This window comes from Microcebus murinus, chromosome 11 (genome assembly GCF_040939455.1).
Source record: "Microcebus murinus isolate Inina chromosome 11, M.murinus_Inina_mat1.0, whole genome shotgun sequence".
In the NCBI taxonomy this organism is placed as follows: Eukaryota; Metazoa; Chordata; class Mammalia; order Primates; family Cheirogaleidae; genus Microcebus; species Microcebus murinus.
In genome coordinates, this window is record NC_134114.1 from 50,147,420 (window position 1) to 50,166,818 (window position 19,399).

At 41.7% G+C, this 19,399-nt stretch overlaps 1 long non-coding RNA gene across 1 annotated transcript in view; it reads right to left on the minus strand.

The window, feature by feature from the left end:
* The window catches only part of LOC142873733 (uncharacterized), a 56,409-nt gene extending 38,913 nt beyond the window's left edge, over positions 1-17,496 (minus strand). The window contains exon 1 of the long non-coding RNA XR_012921689.1: positions 15,947-17,496. This is a non-coding gene — a long non-coding RNA (uncharacterized LOC142873733). The remainder of the gene's footprint in view (positions 1-15,946) is intronic.
* Between the last annotated feature and the right edge of the window lie 1,903 nt (positions 17,497-19,399).

Genomic DNA, 19,399 nt, shown 5'->3' on the forward strand with positions numbered 1-19,399 from the left:
GCCCTCAGCCATGAATTGACTAACTCAGGGATATTAAGGCTGGCTCCTGGCCTCAAAGTGAAACCAAGTCTGTGGTGTAATTTATACTCTAGAGCTTCCCCGAGATCAGGCTGAAGCTAATGTCTCCTAAGACGATATCTGTGCTTAGGTTTTTCTCCTGCTATATTAGTCAGGGTTCTTCAAAGCATCAGAACCAACATGGGCGAAAGAGAGAGGGAAGAGGGGGAGAGAGAGAGAGAGAGAGAGAGAGAGAGAGAGAGAGAGAGAGAGAGAGAGAATAAGAAATTGACTCACAGGATTATGGAGGCTGAGAAGTCCAACATGTGCAGTCAGCAAACTGGAGACCCAGGAAAGCTGATAGTATAGTTCCAGCGTGAGTCTGAAGGAAAGCCAATGATGTAAGTTCTGGTCCAAGTCCAAGTCCAAAGGCAGGAAAAAGCTGACATCCCAGATCAAAGACAGTCAGGCAAAGAGAGTGAATTCTTTCATACTCTGCCTTATTGTTCTACTCATGCCTTCAATGGATTGGATAAGGCCCACCCACCTTGGAGAAGGCAATCTGCTTTATTCGGTCTACTGATTCAAATGTTAATCTCATCCAGAAATACCCTCATAGACTCACCCAGACTAATGCTTAACCAAATATATGGGCAACCCACAGTCCAGTCAAGTCAACACATAAAATCAACCATCACACCTGCCCTATTCTTTTTTCTCCCATATTCCTTCTCCTAAGAGCTCTTCCCTAATAAATCCCTTGAATAAGACTCTGCTTCTAGGGAACATAATTCAAATCACCTACTATGTTTCAAGAAGGCTAAGCATCAACTTTCATTATTCACTCTTTGTGGCACAAAGCAGCACAGCACGGTGGGAAGCAATCTATTCTAACAATTAAAGAGTGGGCTTTGAAATGAGACATACCTCACCTCAAGGTCTGGATTCAAAATATATATTAATATATTAGCTGGGTGACCTTAGGCCAGGTACATAACCTCTCTCAAGCTCAGTTACCTCATCTATAAAATGGGGCTAATTGTGGTACTCTGATACTTTTAAGGATTAAACTTGCCACTTACTAAGTATTTGTTGAGTGAATGGGAGGAGAAAATGCATACAATGTTCATAGATCAACAATTGGTGCAGAGTAAATGCTCATCAAATATTATCTAATGACATTCACATGTCAGTTAGAGCCTACCCCTTGATAATTAGTCAGCTTATATAGAACCACCAAGACCTATGAAAATTTGAGACTTCACCAACCTTCTGCAAATTCCCAAGGGCTTCCATTCTTTTGATCTCTGTCTCCTGGCACCTGTCTCACCTCACCAATCCAGACATACAACTCTCCCACCTTCCACTTATATAACACACACACACACACACACACACACACACAAAACCTTTCACAATACACAATACAATAGTAAGCTTGGATGACTTTACCAAACATTGGACCAAGAGTAAGGGAAGACAAGTAGACTGGCTGAGGACATGGAAAATGAAGAAGGGTTCACTTAACAGTGACACATACAATTTTAACAAGTCAGCAATAAATCAGGGAACACCATGGTTCTTAAAATGTCCTCTGGCCTGCCACCACCAGCTTGCTGATTCAGTGGCCTCATTGCCTTCCTGCCTCACCCCTTTTTTCTGGCTCCTCTTGTCTCCCTCCTCTTTTCTATCCTCCTCACTCCACCCTTCATCCTTTTCTAAAAACAATGGAGCTCCCCCAGCACGCACCTACCCTTCAATTCCTGCCCCTAGACTTTCACACCCAAACCCAAGGCATTAAACAGAAAAGTAATCTTCCCTTTAACCAGACTCACCCTCATTAAAAAGAAGCTTTCATTAAAACAATGAAATTTTTGTTTCTATATATATATATATATATATATGTATGTATATATACATATATATATATATATATCAATGAGGATAGCTTTTTACCTTCATTTTACAAATGAGGAAAACAAGAGTAAAAGAAGTCAGATCTCTTGCCCATGTCAAAGGGTAGAGCTAGAATTTGAACCACGTCTGCTAAATTCCATAGCTAGCACTCTCAAACACTGTACTACCAAAAAAAAAAAAAAAAATCCCCAAGAGGCCATTCGGCAATATTCAAGTCTGTGGCAACAGTCTGTCCCATAACCTCAGCCAGCTGTCCCTCAGAGATATGCCAGCACTTTCAAGGGGTTTGGGTAAAATAGCATGAATTATTCAGCACAAACTATTAGTCCTATTACAGAAACAATGCAACAAACAAAATCCGCCATCTTCCATGAAGGTTGTTGTTCATATTCATTTGAATTCCATATTCTTTTGATTTTATTTCTTCAGACAACTTGTTTGTGAATACAAGCTCTTAGAATCTTTCCTGCTTGAAGTTATAGAATGTTAATAACTCAGTGCATAATGAAATTTGTGTTCAATGAGAATGTGATGATTAAATTAATGACAATGTTTCTGTAGTGTGCAGCAGATGTGGGTAGCAGGAGGTGTACAGGCCACAGAATGGGTAGATATCTATTGTTGAAGGGATTTTAATCCCAATTTCACTTGATCCCAGAGATGGTGAATTCAGTCTTTATTACATAATAATGATCCCACAGATCCAAACTCATATTCATTTTACCACTCTTCTGTAAGGATTAACTTATTCCAAAAGACAAAGTGTTTGTTTTCATTTTGTCTTTTTTTTTTTCCAAAGAAATTCCTTAGTCATTGAGTTATTTCAGGCTATAACAAAAAAGGAAGGAATGTTCAAATGACGGTGAGCTGAAGCCTTTGATAACATTGATGTAAGACCACTGGCTCTGAAACCGGCAAGAACAAAGCATTCCTACCTTGAATAAGATCCTGGGGTCAACATTAATTCTTACCACATATCAGTATTGAGCTCCATGTTTACAAGTAATCACTATAATTCTGGAAACATTTTCAAAGGGAGAAACATTCAGTGACAAATATTTAAATTTTGAGACCCCCAAAGTAAAAATGTACAAAGGGACCTCCTTTTAGGGCCACTGCTCCTAAAACATCTTCATCAGATCCCACCCTTTGGTGAATTTTCCAATGTCTTCATCAACAGCCTCCCCCCAACCCTGTGCTTCAGTAAATTTCCTAAGAATTACAAGAACCTTTTAGACAGTCAGTGGTTTAAAAGAATTTCCCCATGACATTAAGCCTGCTTTCATCCTAAATGTGTCACAAATCAGCAATGTGGCTTTGAATAAGCTATTAAGTGGCCATAAGCCTCAGTCTTCTCCTGGATAAAATGAGAGAATGGCACTCATACTCTCTAGAGCTCTGTCTTAGTCCACTCAGTCTGCTACAACAAAAATACCATAAACTAGGTAGCCCATAAACAATGGAAATTCACTTCCAACAGTTCCAGAGGCTGGGAAGTCCAAAATCAAGGCACCTTGGTGTCTGGCAAGGGTCTGTTTCCCTGGTTCATAGATGGCACCTTCTTGCTCTATCCCCACATAGTAGAAGGGGCAAATGAGCTCCCTTAAGCCTATTTTATAAGGGCACTAATTCCACTCATGAGGGCTCTGCCCTCCTGACCTAATCACCTCCTAGAGGCCCCCACCTCTTAATACTATTGAACTGGAGATTAGGTTTCAACATACAAGTTTTAGGGGAACACAAACATTTAGATCATAGCAAGCTTCTAGTGCTGGCATTAATATTTCATGATCCAATCTAGCTTGAAGGGGAAAAAAATGGCAAACCAGAATACTTAGGATTGGTGTTAGGTCTAAAAGCCCATTTCTCAGAAGTTAGAAGAGTTGGTGGTACAGCCACCATATCTCCATCCCTAGACTCAGGTTCCTTCCTTAATCGGACAAGTTGGTCCTGCTTGGAAAGAAAAGCAGGGGCCACCATGTGGGCCTTGCACATGTACAAGCAGGCAGCCTCCACCGAGAGGGGCAGCCTCTTCTTAATCCACTCAAAAAATTTTTCTGAGATCCTTTAAAAAGAAAAACAACAGTTACATAAAAATGTACCTTGGACCGGGCGTGATGGCTCACGCCTGTAATCCTAGCACTCTGGGAGGCCGAGGCAGGTGGATTGCTTGAGGTCAGGAGTTCCAAACCAGCCTGAGCAAGAGTGAGACCTTGTCTCTACTATAAATAGAAAGAAATTAATTGGCCAATTAATATATATAGAAAAAATTAGCCGGGCATGGTAGCGTATGCCTGTAGTCCCAGCTACTTGGGAGGCTGAGGCAGGAGGATTGGTTGAGCCCAGGAGTTTGAGGTTGCTGTGAGCTAGGCCATGGCACTCACTCTAGCCTGGGCAATTGACACTCTGTCTCAAAAAAAAAAAAAAAGAAAAAAAATGTACCTTTGGTTACTAGCCTATTTGGCAAGAGAATGGAAAGCACAGATATAAGAGTGTCTATAATTTCTTCTTCATTCCTCTTACTTGAAAACAACAACAAAAAACAACTTTAAACAAATAAAAGAACAACCCCTTACAAAGATTCATGAGAGAAATCAGTATAGGACTTTAAGGACATTTCTTCAGTGGGCCTAAGAAGACACTGAGAATTGGATTCACAGGATATGTCCTTAACTTCAAAGGTTTATCTGATATATGTCAGACCTTCTGAATACCCAGCCTCCATGGCTCTCCTATCAGCCATGCTGTCACTCTTTCCTCCTATTTTAAACTTCATGCTTAACCCTGATGCCTCAGATAAACCCAAGCGCTTTCAAGAGAAGTCCAAGTGGCACAGGGAATGGGCCCAGTCTGACCCAGCATAGGCTGGGGATGTAGAGAAGGTAGGAGATCAAACAGGGAGGCAGGAGGTGGCCATCGCTTCACCACACACACGGCTCTGCTTGGGGCCAAAGCAAGGAGAGCCCAATAGCCTACTCCAGGACCATGTGCTCTTTTCCAGGATATCAAGGTAGGCCTCTTGAGGAGGTAACATTTAAGTTGAAGCCAAACAGATAAGGAGCTGGGCCTGGTAGGTATAGGAACTGCACATTTCAGTTAAAAGGAACCTCACAACGTACCAAGAAGGCTAGAATGTTCAGAGAAACGTAAAGGAGAGCAATGTGGCTGGAAAGCAGTTTGTGGGGTGTAATGGCTGTAGGTGAGGTTTGAGAGGTGGGCAGAGGACAGCTCAAACATGACCTTTGGCTTGTGTTAGGTTCCCCTGAATCAGACCATGAGCAAGAATGTGAATACAAGTGGTTTATTTTGGAGGAAGTACAAGAAAGGAGCAGGAAAGTGAGACAGGGAGGGAAGGAAGACAATACACGATGTGTTAGCAAGCACTTTATTACTGTGGGCAACTGGGGCTCCCTCCCGGGGGTGCCTCTGGAGACTGCACTGAGCACACCTTAGAGTTCTACCACTTGAGGGACAAGACAGTGGGGTATTTATTCACCAACTCCTGCCCATCACCAGTTGAGTCCTGCTCCTGGGGCGTTAACTACCAAGGACTTTCTGCCTGCCCTGCTAGTAGCCAGAAAACCTCAGGTGAAGAGTTTCAGATGATTACTCTAGAAAGCTATCCAAGCCTTCATGTACAAGTCCCAAGGGGGTATGGATGGCAAATGACAGCACTTGTGACCACCTTTTAGACAAAGGCAAGGACTTTGAATTTTATCCCAAGCACAATAGGAAGCCACTGTCAAAGTTGGGCATCAACTCTTTCCAGTTCACATCTCAAGATGATTGCTCTTGCTGCTGTGTAGAAAATGGTTGGAGGGAGGGTAGCAGCAGCACAAGAGTGGAGGTGTCTTTCATTTCAAAATCCCAAGTAGTTCAAGTCTAAGACTGCTGTCATATAGGCCTACCCCAAGCATCTCCTGACCTCATCCAACCTTTCAGCCATCCTAAATCCTCCCTCCCCTTTTCTTTCAAACAGTCCAGGTTCCAACCCTGACTCTTTTACTTAATTCCTATGTGATCTGTGACAAATTACTTAACATTGCCAAGGCTATAAAATGGGGATAAAATTTCTTTCATGGAGAGTTTTGAGCAATAAGTGAGATGTTAAAGGCATAGCACAAGGACCTGGCACATAGTAAGTGGTCAATGAATAGGTGTGCATTGCAATTATGATTATTAATGTTCAGTGAATATTCAAGAATGCCCTCACCACAAAATAGTCCCTTACAGAGTCAGAAAGAAAATAAAGCTGAAACACACACATGCACCCTATTTTTTTTATTCTGATGATCTGTCTGGTTTGAAGTAACCCAGGCCAAGGTTTTTTCCCATTATCCTGAAAAATTGAGTACTGGCTGTATGACTTTTCCCTGAACATCTAAGAAATCATTTGACTTATTGTCTGGGCACTTCAGAATGTCAACATGAAAAACATCAAGCAAAATGTAAGGAATATTAAGCAACCGCCTGATATTCCTAGTGCCAAAGTCAAAGAGGAGCATGTTGTTTCTATTTTAAAGCTATGTTATAAGGAGAAAATAGTGATTTTCTCTCGAAATTCAAACATTATGAGCAAAATACATTAATATGATATCAAGGACTAGGTCCCGCCCACTCTTCTGCATTTAAGTGAACAGCATGACTTTAGCAGCAATTAAAAGCTAGTGATTCGCCAACAGTGAGCTCCTCATCAAAAAGATAGATTAGAGGCTATTTGGGACTTGTTTGGTTTTGACTTACAACCATTCCCTAGTGTGTACAATTACAAATGGGCCAAACATCACATTCCTCATTTATTTAAACAAAAGTGGAAAATTACAATACTGACCCACATATAGATTGACCTTTTTAACAGGTATTATATCTGAAAAACTAGGGTGGAGAATGCTTCTTATTCCATGACTCCCCTTTTCCCTGCCACACCCATGATTACTAAGTATGCAGACTGTGTGGAGACACTTTCATTAGAGAATAATTTAAAGAACATCGAACTTGGAATCAGGAGACTCCATCTCTGGACCTCAACTTTGTCATCGGTAAAATGAGAGTGTTGAATTACAGAGTGATAAGAAATCTTTGGACTTAAATATTCTGTGCTGTCAGGTGCTGCCAAGGCAACTAAAGCAATGTTTACCCCTGGGGAAAAAAGGGTGGGGGCTTCTAAATTTTTCCACAGAGTAACAAAAGAGGTGGAAAAAGAGTAGAAGCAGGTCATAAAGGAAGTAGGAAACAGTAGTAGCCTTCCTTGCAAAGAGGATCTCCGAAAGCCCATGTGGAGGTTACATGGTAGAAATGAGGAATCAGTCATGTGACACAGCCTTCTACCCTCATCAGAAAGATGAAAAGTTTATCCTCTCTATAATTCTAAAAGATCTGAACTTTATATTTAACTTTCGAAGTAGTTTCAACATCATTTCAATACTTGTCAACACTCTACGCATCCCTCTGAATATCTAATAAATTTCACATCTCTCCCAGAGTTCATATGTCTGAGAACAAACCTCCCTTAGTGTTTTATTTCAAGATGTGTTCTGTCTCTGCACATCCCAACCTTATAAGGACTGTGGTCCTTTTAGACTGTATTTGACAGTTTCTTCTATCAGCTCCATCCTCATGTAGAACCACAGCATTCTTTTGCCAATTCCATCCCCTATAGGAGGAAAAGCAGGGTGTCTTAAAAGTTCAGGGGGACAATCAGCTTTGGCAAATTCCTTCTTCTCTTCTCTCAACAAACACACAAAGACAGGATAGATACAGGAGTACCACCAATATATGCCTAAGCCCAAACTGTCAAAGTTGAAAGTAGAGCAGCATCATTGTAACAATGATTATGCCTGATGTTGCCATAGGTGTTTTGTTCCTGCCATTTTGAAATTAATATAGGACAATGATTCTCAAACTTGAATGTATATCAGAATCACCTGGAGGACTTGTTGAAACATAAATTTCTACCCTCCCCCACCCACGAAGATGTTCTGATTCAGTAAGTCTAGGATGGGGCCTGAGAATTTGCATTTCTCACAGGTTCCCAGGTGCCCAGATGCTGGTGGGCCAGCAGACATACTTGAGATTCACAGGTATGGGGAAATCTGTGAGCAGCCAATAAGCTGGAGCCTGCTCTTCCCTGAGATCGAACGAAGTCAGAGAAAGAAATCTGGGCTCATTTTATTTCTTCATTAAATTCAGATCCAATTAACATTTACTGAGTTATGCGAGGCACTAGGTTAAATGCTTTCCAACACTTTTAATTCTCATAACGACCTATGCTATGGCTATTGTCATCCTCATTTTAAAGAGGAGCAAATTGAGGCTGCAGAGAGATTAAATAGCTTGCCGGAGGCTGCAGAGCTAGTAAGCAGAAGAGCCAGAGTTCAAGGTCAAGTCTTGGACCCAAGTTTGTCAGGTGACCTCAATAATGCTGTAAATTCCCACTCTCTGCAAAGCAGCCAGAGGGCTGAGAGTAGAAGTTGTAAATGGCATTGATGGAGGATGGGATGTAACTACTGATGGGCATTAAAGGAACTCTCTTCACTTGCACATCTGGCTAAGTGGGCTAAGACAGACCAATTCCTTTCCCTGTACCTCAGCTCTGCCAACTGTGAAACAGAAGACCAAAATAGTTGCCACCTACCCCCCAGCTTGTTCCCAAGAATGAGATAAGAGTTCTCAGCTGTTATATAAGAAGCACTTTTCTTTCCAAATTCTCAGCTTGCTGAGAAGTCTGAAAGCCTCCAAGTCTTCCAAGGGATGGGGTTCACCCTTCCCCTTTGAGCCTTCCGCGGCGGTCACCCTGTTCTCCCGTCCTCTGACCTTTTCCCTTCCCCTCTGGCCCTATTATTGACAGGCTGGGAACTCAAAGTTCAATACATGTTGGCAAGATGATGTGTGTATTTCAGAACCTCCATTTGTTCCTGCAGAGTGACTGAGGGGGAATTTTTCTGACAGCTCAGTTGGACACATGTTTAGGTGTTCTCCAGATTCTGCCCTCAATCTGTGCCTCGCAGGCCCCCGAGGCATATGCTGGGGGCTCTGCCTGACGAGTGGCTGCCAGGAGGCATCTCACACCTATTTTGTAAGCTTGGAAGGGCTCATGTTCTGAGCCCCGTCCTCTCAGAATTAAGATCGTTTGTGGCGCTTAGTTGGTCTCATCTAACAAACTGAAAGAAACTCTCGGATTCTGCATTAGTCAACGGCTGAACCATCCAGAGAATACATAAGTGTTCTGGAGTCAAAGTGAGCAAATAAAAGATTGATTTCTTTTTGTTTCCTTTTCTTGGCTTTGTATCTCGAAGGGATGGCCAGCCTCCTTCTTCCCCAAGCTCTCCTTGTGGGTGTTTGTTTATTAATGTGCTGGAGCAAGACCCTGAAAGCCATGTCCTTGCTCCGAAGTTCTGATTGTAATGGAAACAGTCGCCAGGGGGTGAAGTGTCACTGTGGTTATCTAGTGATCAAGGACAGCATGCCTGAGAGAGACAGAGCCGCCAGAGTCTCTGGCTGTCACCGCATGCCGCAATCCGCCTCCACTCTCCCTGCCCTGCCAGTGGCTAATTGATTTGTGAAAACGCTTGGAGGTAGTCTAAGTGAGAAAGACACTTTATATATGCTTACAACAAATCCTCAGAGGAACAAAAAATCCATTTCATGCACAAATTCCCCTGCTTGACTTTTTCCTCCATTCAATTCCCAATTAGCTAAATCTTCGGCAGCCAAAGGACTAAGTAGATGAAAAATCTTCTGATGGCCAGTTTCTGCCAAACAAAGAGATTGGCACAAGAAGAAAAGAAACTAGGATCAATGGTAAAAAGTCAGGAACAGGAAAGCAGGCAGTAGGAAAGGAAAATGGCTCTGTGGCCTTTAAGCTATGATTTAAGCAAATAACCAGATTCAAAAGTCAACAAATTCTAATAGTGACCAGTAATGAGGATAACTCACAGAAAGCCAGGATTCTATAGTGCAGCCTCCTGGCAACTTCATTTAACACAAATAAATTCTGGTAGACTGAATTTTTTACCTCTAGCAATCAGGCTAGAGTTTCTACACATAGAAGTGCTGTCAGCCTTTTATAAATCCATCCCCCAAAATGGATGAAAGAGTTGATTTGGGATTTCTTGCTGTCCCACTGGGGAAGAGACTTGCATTCTGACTTTCCAGTTCAGCTTCTGTCTACAATGCATTTGCTTTTCAAAAAGAGTTTGCCAGGGCACCTGAAAAAGTTTAAGGAATATTGATAACAGAACTGAGCTTTTCTCAAAAGCTGCTTCTTGTAGGTGAACTTGGCCCAAACTCAAGAGTTCTTCCCGTGTCGCTGACTGATCTCAGGATACCTTTGGGTAAAAGCCAGTAAAGTCATGCCTGGGCCTTTCTTACATGCAAATGTTAAATTTTTTTGAGCAGCTGGGATAAGGATTCATTCATTTATTTGCTCAGTATTTATAAAGTACCAGGAATGTGCCAGACTCATAAGTAAAACTTATGTTTTAATCACTAATTGTAATGCTTGTTCTGTAGAAATAACCATTGCATTACTTTAGAGCAGTATGCCATGAGATAGTAGACGGGGAGAGAAAATGAAGGAATCTACTTTTTTTCCTTCTTTACAGCCTCAAAGTTTGATGGAGCAAGGACAGTAGACAGAGTTCTGGAGCATTTAGCTATTTTCAAACTGCTAACTACATTGAATTGCTTTAGCAACTCCTATTCCAATGGCTTAAATCTGGTACAACACAGAACAACATATAGCTTTCCAGAACCATTTATATCCAGAACCCATTAAGTGCAACCTCACTTAAGACGTTTTCTACAATACACCTCATGCAGCTGAGAATTTTTCAAATGAATTTTAAAGACATTTGGAGGTTATTTTCCCACCCACAATCCCCACAGTTGTCCAGGCAAGCCCAACATCAGAAACCAGTCAAAAAAAAAAAAAAAAAAGGCTGATTTTTTAACCTTTTACAAGTTCGGTCTGATTGCCATCCTTCTTGTTTTATAAAATGGATAGATCAAGTATTTCTTGTCCAGCTTCACAGGATTCAAATCTATCCTTTGTTGTCATAAAGACAAAGTATTGTAATCATAATAAAAAGAAGTTGTATTTGTGCAGTCCTTACTGGTTTATAAAACATTTTATAGTTTATGAAAGCATTTTCTCATTTAATTAAAAGAACTTTCGATATTCATTCAACAACCAATTATTGACACACACCCCCCAGTGAGTATTCCTGGTGCCTAGCACAGTACTTGGTAGATAAGGAATAAGACACAGTCTCTACCCTCAGGAAGTCCAGAGTCCAGTGGGTGTGGAAGCAAGTCAACAATAATTACAATCTGATAGGAGTGCCATTGAGAAATATAAAGGTAGAGGTAGATAGAAGAAGGAAAGTAGATATACCAAGAATTCAAAGTTTAAATGGTATTGGGGGAGGGTCCAATTTACTTGTAAATTCCTAGACACCAGGGATGTCTAAGTATATGTGCATAGATAGAATGCGTAAATGTTTTTAATGGTGGTGACAAGGCTGAGGGTGGCCACTATTATGGCAGAAAGCCTACTGATGGTAGAGATGGTGACGATGATGGGTTTCAGAACACTTGAATTTTATTGGTTGATTAGAATTGGTGTCCTTTCCTGTTCCAGTACCAATTCCCAGCCATCCCTGAGATCTCTCTCTTCATGGGCTGACATCCCAGTGGCTCACCATAGAGCCAATATACACCCAGCAACGGCAAAAACCACCACTAAATGTTAGCAGCGACTTCCTCTTCAGAAACAAAATTAGTGCTGAAGAACTCACAGCCTGTGGCCACTTAGAGATGCGTCCAAATGCCAAGAAATAAGAAAGGAAGCCCTCTGCTCAAACCTGCCTTAGATTAGTTGAGCACCATTTGCATGAACAGGAGAAGCAACAATAACTTTGAGGAGGGTGAGAAAGCCAGGAAGGGGAGGAAGAAACTAAACATGAATTGAAAGCAGATGACACATGCCCCTGGCTCATGTAGCCCCACAAGAAAGAGCATGAAAAAAGTTTCTTGCAGAAGGATGACTATCAGAAAGGAAAAAAGAAATGGTCGCAATAAATCCTAACAAAAGCCAACAAAAGAAAATGTTGGACAATTTGTTGGATAAATATTCAGTAAGGCTGATCCACCTCACTGAGTTGCTGTAAAGAACAGCTAATAAAAAAAGATCGTCAAGGACATGCAAACATAGAACTAACCAATAATAAGAACATTAATAATAAAGGACGGCCTAGGAATGAAACCAATTCAATCAAGACCAAAAATGTTGAGCAACCAGCACAGAAATAAAGAAAAAAGATATGACTGCCTGGAGGTGGTCCAAACAAACAAGAACCCAAATACTTTTTTGCTCTTAATTTTTAAAAAGAAGACAAGTTTACAGAGTGTAAGACTATAAATAAATATTGGCAAATGGGCTCTTGCTTTTCCCTGGAGACAACTCCCTTTGAAATGACTTCCTGGACTGAGGCAGGAGGGAGCTGAAGGCTCCTGCCCTCCTCCCTCCGAGCTCGCGGTCTGAGACAGGAAGTCTTCCCTCCCTAGTCCGATGATTCGGGATTGGAAAAAACGCTGGAAGGAATCCAAAGCTGTGGTTCATTTCATTCCTTCATTCTCTGCCTTTGCCAAATGCTGACAATTACAAACAAATGTTTTCCTCACAAATACTTTCTTCTAAATGAACATTCTGCTCATTTGGGTTGCTTATGTGTATGTGACTTGAGAAACACTTTCTAAATCCCCAAGGTGACAGGATTTCCACGTAATGATAATGATTATTTAATGTCAGCATCACAATGGGCTGCCTGGGCAAATGAAATGCTTGCTGGGTCTAAAGCATTCGCTCAAGTGAGGTAAATTAACGCTTTCCAGGGTACCAGATTTCCCGTTGGGGCCCTAAAGAAGGTAATTCATTACCCAGGCATTCTCCACCCCCAGCACTGCTGTCTACCAGCAAGTTCTTCAGTTGCTTAAACTGTCAGGCTTCTCAGCCAGTGTAGGGAAGTCCAAGAGAGATAAGAATATGCTGAGAAAGTCCAGGCTGGGTGGATATTTTTAGTCATCTGAAGACAGTCCAGGGGTGATAATCATCATTATAATAACCCACATGATGCAGCCCATATTACTTTTCAAAGCACTTTCATCACCTAAATCATCCCCCTTTGATCCTCACAATAATCCCTGAGGTATGAAAAGCAGGTATTATTATAGTCAGCACCTGGCTATGGCAGCAAGAAGGGCATAGACAAATGGCATGGAGGAAAGCCTAGAAGATACAGGAAGCAAGAGAGGATGTGGCAGGAAGAGAGGGCAAGCCCCAAAACCAGTAGCATCAAAAGCATTGAGGGTCTGGGTACTCTGGGACCAGGAGCCGTGTAGAGTAAGGACACACATTGGTACATGGAGGCAGAAATGTGAAGAAAATCAAGGGTCTGACTAGGTAGGCTAGGTTGAAAAGATTATCTATGATTACTTACTGTTTAAAAAATTACTGTTTCTAAGACCAAAATTAAGAAAAATGGGACTAGGCGCGGTGGCTCACGCCTGTAATCCTAGCACTCTGGGAGGCGTAGGCGAGGCAGATCGCTTGAGCTCAGGAGTTTGAGACCAGCCTGAGCAAGAGTGAGACCCCGTCTCTACTAAAAATAGAAAAAATTAGCCGGGCATGGTGGCGCATGCCTGTAGTCCCAGCTATTCAGGAAGCTGAGGCAGGAGGATCGTTTGAACCCAGGAGTTTGAAGTTGCAGTGAGTACTGATGATGCCACTACACTCTACCTGGGGCAACGACAGAATGAGACAGAAGGAAGGAAGAAAGGAAGGAAGGAAGGAAGGAAGGAAGGAAGGAAGGAAGGAAGGAAGGAAGGAAGGAAGGAAGGAAGGAAGGAAGGAAGGAAGGAAGGAAGGGAAAATTGAAAAATGAAATAGACCAAGGTTCTACTATTTGTCATGTGTTTTTCTATGAAATATTAACTGATTTAATCTTTACAACTAATCTATGCAAAACAGATATTACCAACCCATTTTTTTTTACAGATGAGAAAATTGAGGCTCAAAGAAGTTATATTTATTTATTTGCCCAAGGTCACATACCTACTAAATAATGAAGATGAGACTTGAGGAGTAGGAGAGAAAGAGAAAGCAACAGAAGTTTGGAGGTACTGGTCAGGAATGACTGAGCCATAAGTTTGGGCAGCAACAATAAGAACATCCAGAAAAGAGATCTAGAATAAGAAGTGAAGTCTTCCTGAGTGCTGGGCTCCCTGTGCAGTTACTGCCCAGAGCTTTGCCAATTCTCAAAGTGTATCAAAGGCTGGGCTCACAGTGCCTGGTGAGAAGGCACATCTGCCTGAGGTGGGAGAGAAGGGGTAACAAGTGAGATGATTGCTGGGAATTATCCCCCTTTCACAGATAGGGAAACTAAGTCCCAGAGAGGAAAGTTCACAAAACAGTTGGGGAGAAGTTGCTTTTCTCCCTCAGTAGCAAGGGGAAGGTATAAAGTCTGAAAACACAGAAGTCTGGGAGGATCATGATAGCTAGCAAGAGGTTTGCCTATAGGATTAGGTTAATGCTGGTGAGATCCAGAGATGGCAGAAGGAAGTGAGTGGTCAGAGACATAGGGACATAAGAGAAGGCAGAGGGCAGTGGAATGGAATCTTCTACTACTTTGCTAGGATACCTTGGACAAGATACTTCTGATCATCTGCAAAATGGAGTCAATAAAACCCACCTCATAGTGACTCTGTAAGGATTAAATACTTATTATAATAATAATTATATATAGAAAGAGTCTGAATGGCCATTGTTATTCTTAAGCATTTGAAAAAAGTTTTGATGTTGAGATAGATGATCTCTGGGAAGAGTAATGTAACAGGCAAGAAGGATTTGGACTTGCAGTTAATAAAATATTTCTATTGAAAACTATGTTCACTAATTCTCATAAATTCAACATATGTCATCAGAAAGACTTGATTCTAAGAAGCACATAGGAAGCCATTTCAGTGACCTTTTCTTTCTTCAAGATTTATAAAACATGTTTCTTCTGACAAACTATGAGCCATTCTGCTTTAAATAAAGAAGACACCCCTGGAGGGAGAATTAATCAAGGGCAATAACATTCTGCCTGACCTTCTTAGCATGTAAAGGTCATATCCAGTCACAGTGCATGAAGACTTCAACCAAATTGCCTTCCATCTCTCTAAAAGATTTGTCCAAGAGAACCCATGCATGCTCATTTCTGCAGTAACTCCAGGCCCAGAGAGCCATTCTCAAGGAGGTATGGCAATTGTAAGCAATGTCATTTATAGAATTGCCTGCAAAGGTGCTAAAAAGGGTTCATCTCATAAGCCTGGAATAATTCAGAAAATCTTAGAGGAGCAAGAACCTTGTAGACTGCTGAGTCTAACCCCTAGCTCTAACCCCACTGTTCAGGGTCCTTCCAGAGATAACATGGGGTTTCTTTGTATAGACCTGGATTGGGAGAAGTTTATTCTAGGAAGTGCTCAGAGGACTCTTGGATCTAAATACAAAAGTACCAGAGATCCTGCCATTTCCAACAACATTAATGACCTAGAGGACATTATGCTAAATGCAACAAGGCAGAAACAGAAAGAAAAATACTTCATGATCTCAGTCTTAGTGTGAAAACTTTTTTAAAAAATCATATACATAGAAATAAAGAGCAGAACAGTGGTTACCAGGGGCAGAGGAAATGGGGAGATGTAGGACAAAGAGTACAAAGTTGTAGAGAGCCAATGTACAGCAGGAGGACTATAGTTAATAATATTATATTGTATATTAAAAATTTGCTAAGAGAGTAGATTTAAGGCACTCTTACCATGAAACAAAAAGGTAACTATGTGAGATAATGGACATGTTAATTTGCTTAACTATAGTAACCATTTCACTATGTATGCGTATATCAAAGCATTATGCTGTGGACCTTAAAGTTATATAATAAAAAAAGAATCAATCAATAAATATAATAGCACCAGAAGCCATTAAATGACTCACCGAAATCTCAATTTCTCTAATCCTCTTATTTTTGTAGTAGTATTTTAGAATGTCCATATTTTACATTAATATAGTCTTATGCACACAGGCTTGCAGCATTTAGCCCTGTGAATAGTGCCAGCGTGCCCTCTTCCCCATCTCCCCCTCCACTGGGTCCCCTCACAGGCCACAGCACTGGCTGGCCCTCCAAACGGAGACCCAGTGTGAGCTGAAGACACTGGCCGCGCCCTCCTGTTTACCAAGTGAGAACAAGGCAGGGCTGAAGTCTAAAAGCAGGTCAGCTAGCCCCCCCTCAGCCCTGTCCCTGTCCCTTGTCATCTGGCAGCATTATTGCAGCACAGGGCATTGCTTGAGATTCAAAGGGTAAGGCCAACTGGCTGCCAAGAGCAGGCGAAGGGACCAGGACCCCTCTGCGGGTTATAACCAGGCTGCAGCAACGCCCGAGGACCTGAAAGGGGCGACAAAAGGAACTTTGGCTTCTCACGTTACAGTGTGATGCGGGATGCCGGGTGCCTCTGTCATGGAGTTAGGCAAACCTTATGTGATGCTGTTAAAGTAGGAAGCAAGCCTCATGCTCTAATCCATCTGATAGGTTAGCCAGGAAAATGTCACTAAAAAAGTTCCGTGGAATTTGTTTTAAGATTCTCAGTCAGCACAAGCTATTAAAAGGAAACAAAGTCATAGCTCACTCTTCAGTAAGTCTTATCTTTCTGTCTTCTCCCAATGATTATTAGGATAAGGCTTATGTAATGTTTGCTTCAGGTGACTTAGTCACCATTAGAGGTGGAGAAGGGGGAAACTCAGTGGGTTATCTCAGCCTAAATGCCCCCCAAATCAGCCACCGCTTGGCCAGGCTTAACCCTAACAACCAGAATGGTGTTTTTCTTCCTTTTAGGAGGAGTGCCTGTCCAAACTAGAAATGGGGAGAGGGGCTTGGAGAGGAGACGGCACAACTGAGGCTACTGAAACTCTGCAGCCAAAACCATCCTCCTCTGTTTCAACACAAAAGAGAAGCAATTTTTAGAGCACAGGCTTAGAATAAACCACTTAAGAACTAAAGGTTGCAGAGAACTGGGAAGCCTCACCAGAAGTCTGCTGGGCAGCGGGCAGCATGGGCAGCGGCTCCGGTGGTAACTAGCAGGTCTCTCCTGCCCCCCAGTGCCTTGACTGCCCAGGGTCCTCCCTGAACCCGGGTCTCCACATCTTTCCTTTCCTCCAAGTCAGCTTCTTCTGTGTCCTATTCCCTCAGGGCAAAGCACTGTATTTTCCAAGGTAACACCTAGCTAATCTAATACAATGTAATCTGAAAGAGTTAGTGAATATTATTGGATTAATGCTCTATTACTCCTAGAAAATACAATTTGCATTCTAGAAACACACCGGTTTAATCCCAGAGGAGTGGGAATTTCCATTACCCTGGCAGGCTAGGAAGGGAGGCGATCTTGCAAGGGGTGGGAATGTCAAGACCAGATTTTAAAACTTTAAACAGCCTTGCCCATTCCTACAGCTGGGAAGGTTTTGAGTTTCATTTTTTAAAAGCTACAAAGCCATGCTTCTATGTAATCTTTTTTCTAACTTTTTCCTCACTTCCTCAGTATTGATGTTTTCAAAGGCTTTGTGCTTTCTTTTGACCTGGGTAATAATAATGGCTGGTAATGTCAGCACTGTACTTCATTTGTGGGGATTTTTTTTATTTTAAAAATAATACTACTACCTCCCAATTATTTAAAGTAACCATGCCTTATATTTCATGCTTTTTATTTTGTTCTATATTTTGGTAAGTCTAATAAGCTACTTCAAAGATACGTGAGAACTTTAAGAAAGAAGAACTATCATTTATTACTATTAATATAAATCATATTAGCATACCATATATGCTAAACCAATTATAGGCATTGTCTTCCTTACTGATCATATCCCTATGAACTAGAAGCTATTATTCCCATTCCTCATGTGAGATAACTTAGATGCTCAGAAGTTTAATAAATTTAGCCAAGATCACACGGCTGTAAGTGTTGGAGGAAGAATTCAAACACAATTCTGCCTGCATCCAGAGCCTGTGCCCTCTTAACTACCTTTCCCTACCAGCTAAGGGGAGAGGGGGCAGGGGAGAAACAACACTATTTCTACTATCTTGAGCTATCTTTTAACCTTACTATCTTATAACCTTACAGTCACTAAGTCAGTAATTCTCCAAGTATGGCTCCTAGACCAGCAGGAACAGCTTCCCCCGGAAAACGTGTTAAAAATTACATTTGGAGCCCCACCTCAGCCTTGAAGAATCAGAAATTCGGGAGATGGGGCCCAGCAATCTGTGTTTTAACAAGACCTGCAGGTGATTCTACTGCACACTTAAGTGTGAGAACCAACAAACTAAGCCTTCATTATGAATTCTTAAAGCTTTAAGAATGAGTCGACTGCAATTCCTGTTTAACATCCACTCCTTGAATAATTCCTTTTCAGTTAGAAACTTGCACATAATTTTATTGTAACTCCAGAGAGACTTGAACAAACAAACATTATTGGCACATGCTTGACAGATGTGTAACATTGTGAATGGAAATGAGGTAATCAATGCAAAACAGTTTCTCAAAATCCTTTAAGGTAACCTAATAAGACTGACTTTAAAAGCAGTGTAACGGGTGTTCCTGAGTTTCAAAAGAAGGGAAAGCGTTATTTATCTAAATGGGTTATAGCTAATCAGTTCCCAGTAGTCTGCTCCCTATTCCTGCAAAATTATTTGGAACATTGTTATAAGCACCTATAAGGCTCATTTGATGAGCATCTAAACAGCTTGTCTCACCCTTTCTCTTCATCCTGTGCTGCTTTTTCATTAAATCAAAGTAAGACAGAGTGGCCAGCTTTGGCCTGGGTAACACACGTCAGTCCGAGGCCTCCCATTCCCTGTAGCTGGCGAACCTTTGGCTGGAGGGCATCAACAACCCAGTGAACAGGTGTTCCATGCACCTGCCCTAATGACTCAGAGCCGGGAATAGGCCATTTTCCAGAAAGCAGGTTCTACATTCAGTTTTGAAACCGCCCTTTACAAATCAATAAAGGGGTGCAAGGTGAGAACTGTGTAGGGACCTAAAACTCTGCAAAGGCACAGGCATAGCTAAAAATAATGATAATGACCAGCCACTGTCCCCTTGTTTGCTTCTCTATAATTGCAACTCCAGAGTCATATAGCTGATGGTGATAACAATCTTAACTTTCTCTGTAGATAACATCACCTTTTCTAAACCTAAAGATAGTTTCTGAGTTATCTTCCAGGCCCACAGTCCAGTGGATTGGCTGACCCACCCAGACCAGTGGTCCATACCAAGAAACTGACTCAACTAGAATTGTGACCCCAAATCAGGAACTGACTCAACACAAGAAGATGATTTCTATACTCCTATAATTTTGCCCCGATCCTAACCAAACAGCAAGCCCAATTACCTAATCCTTTGC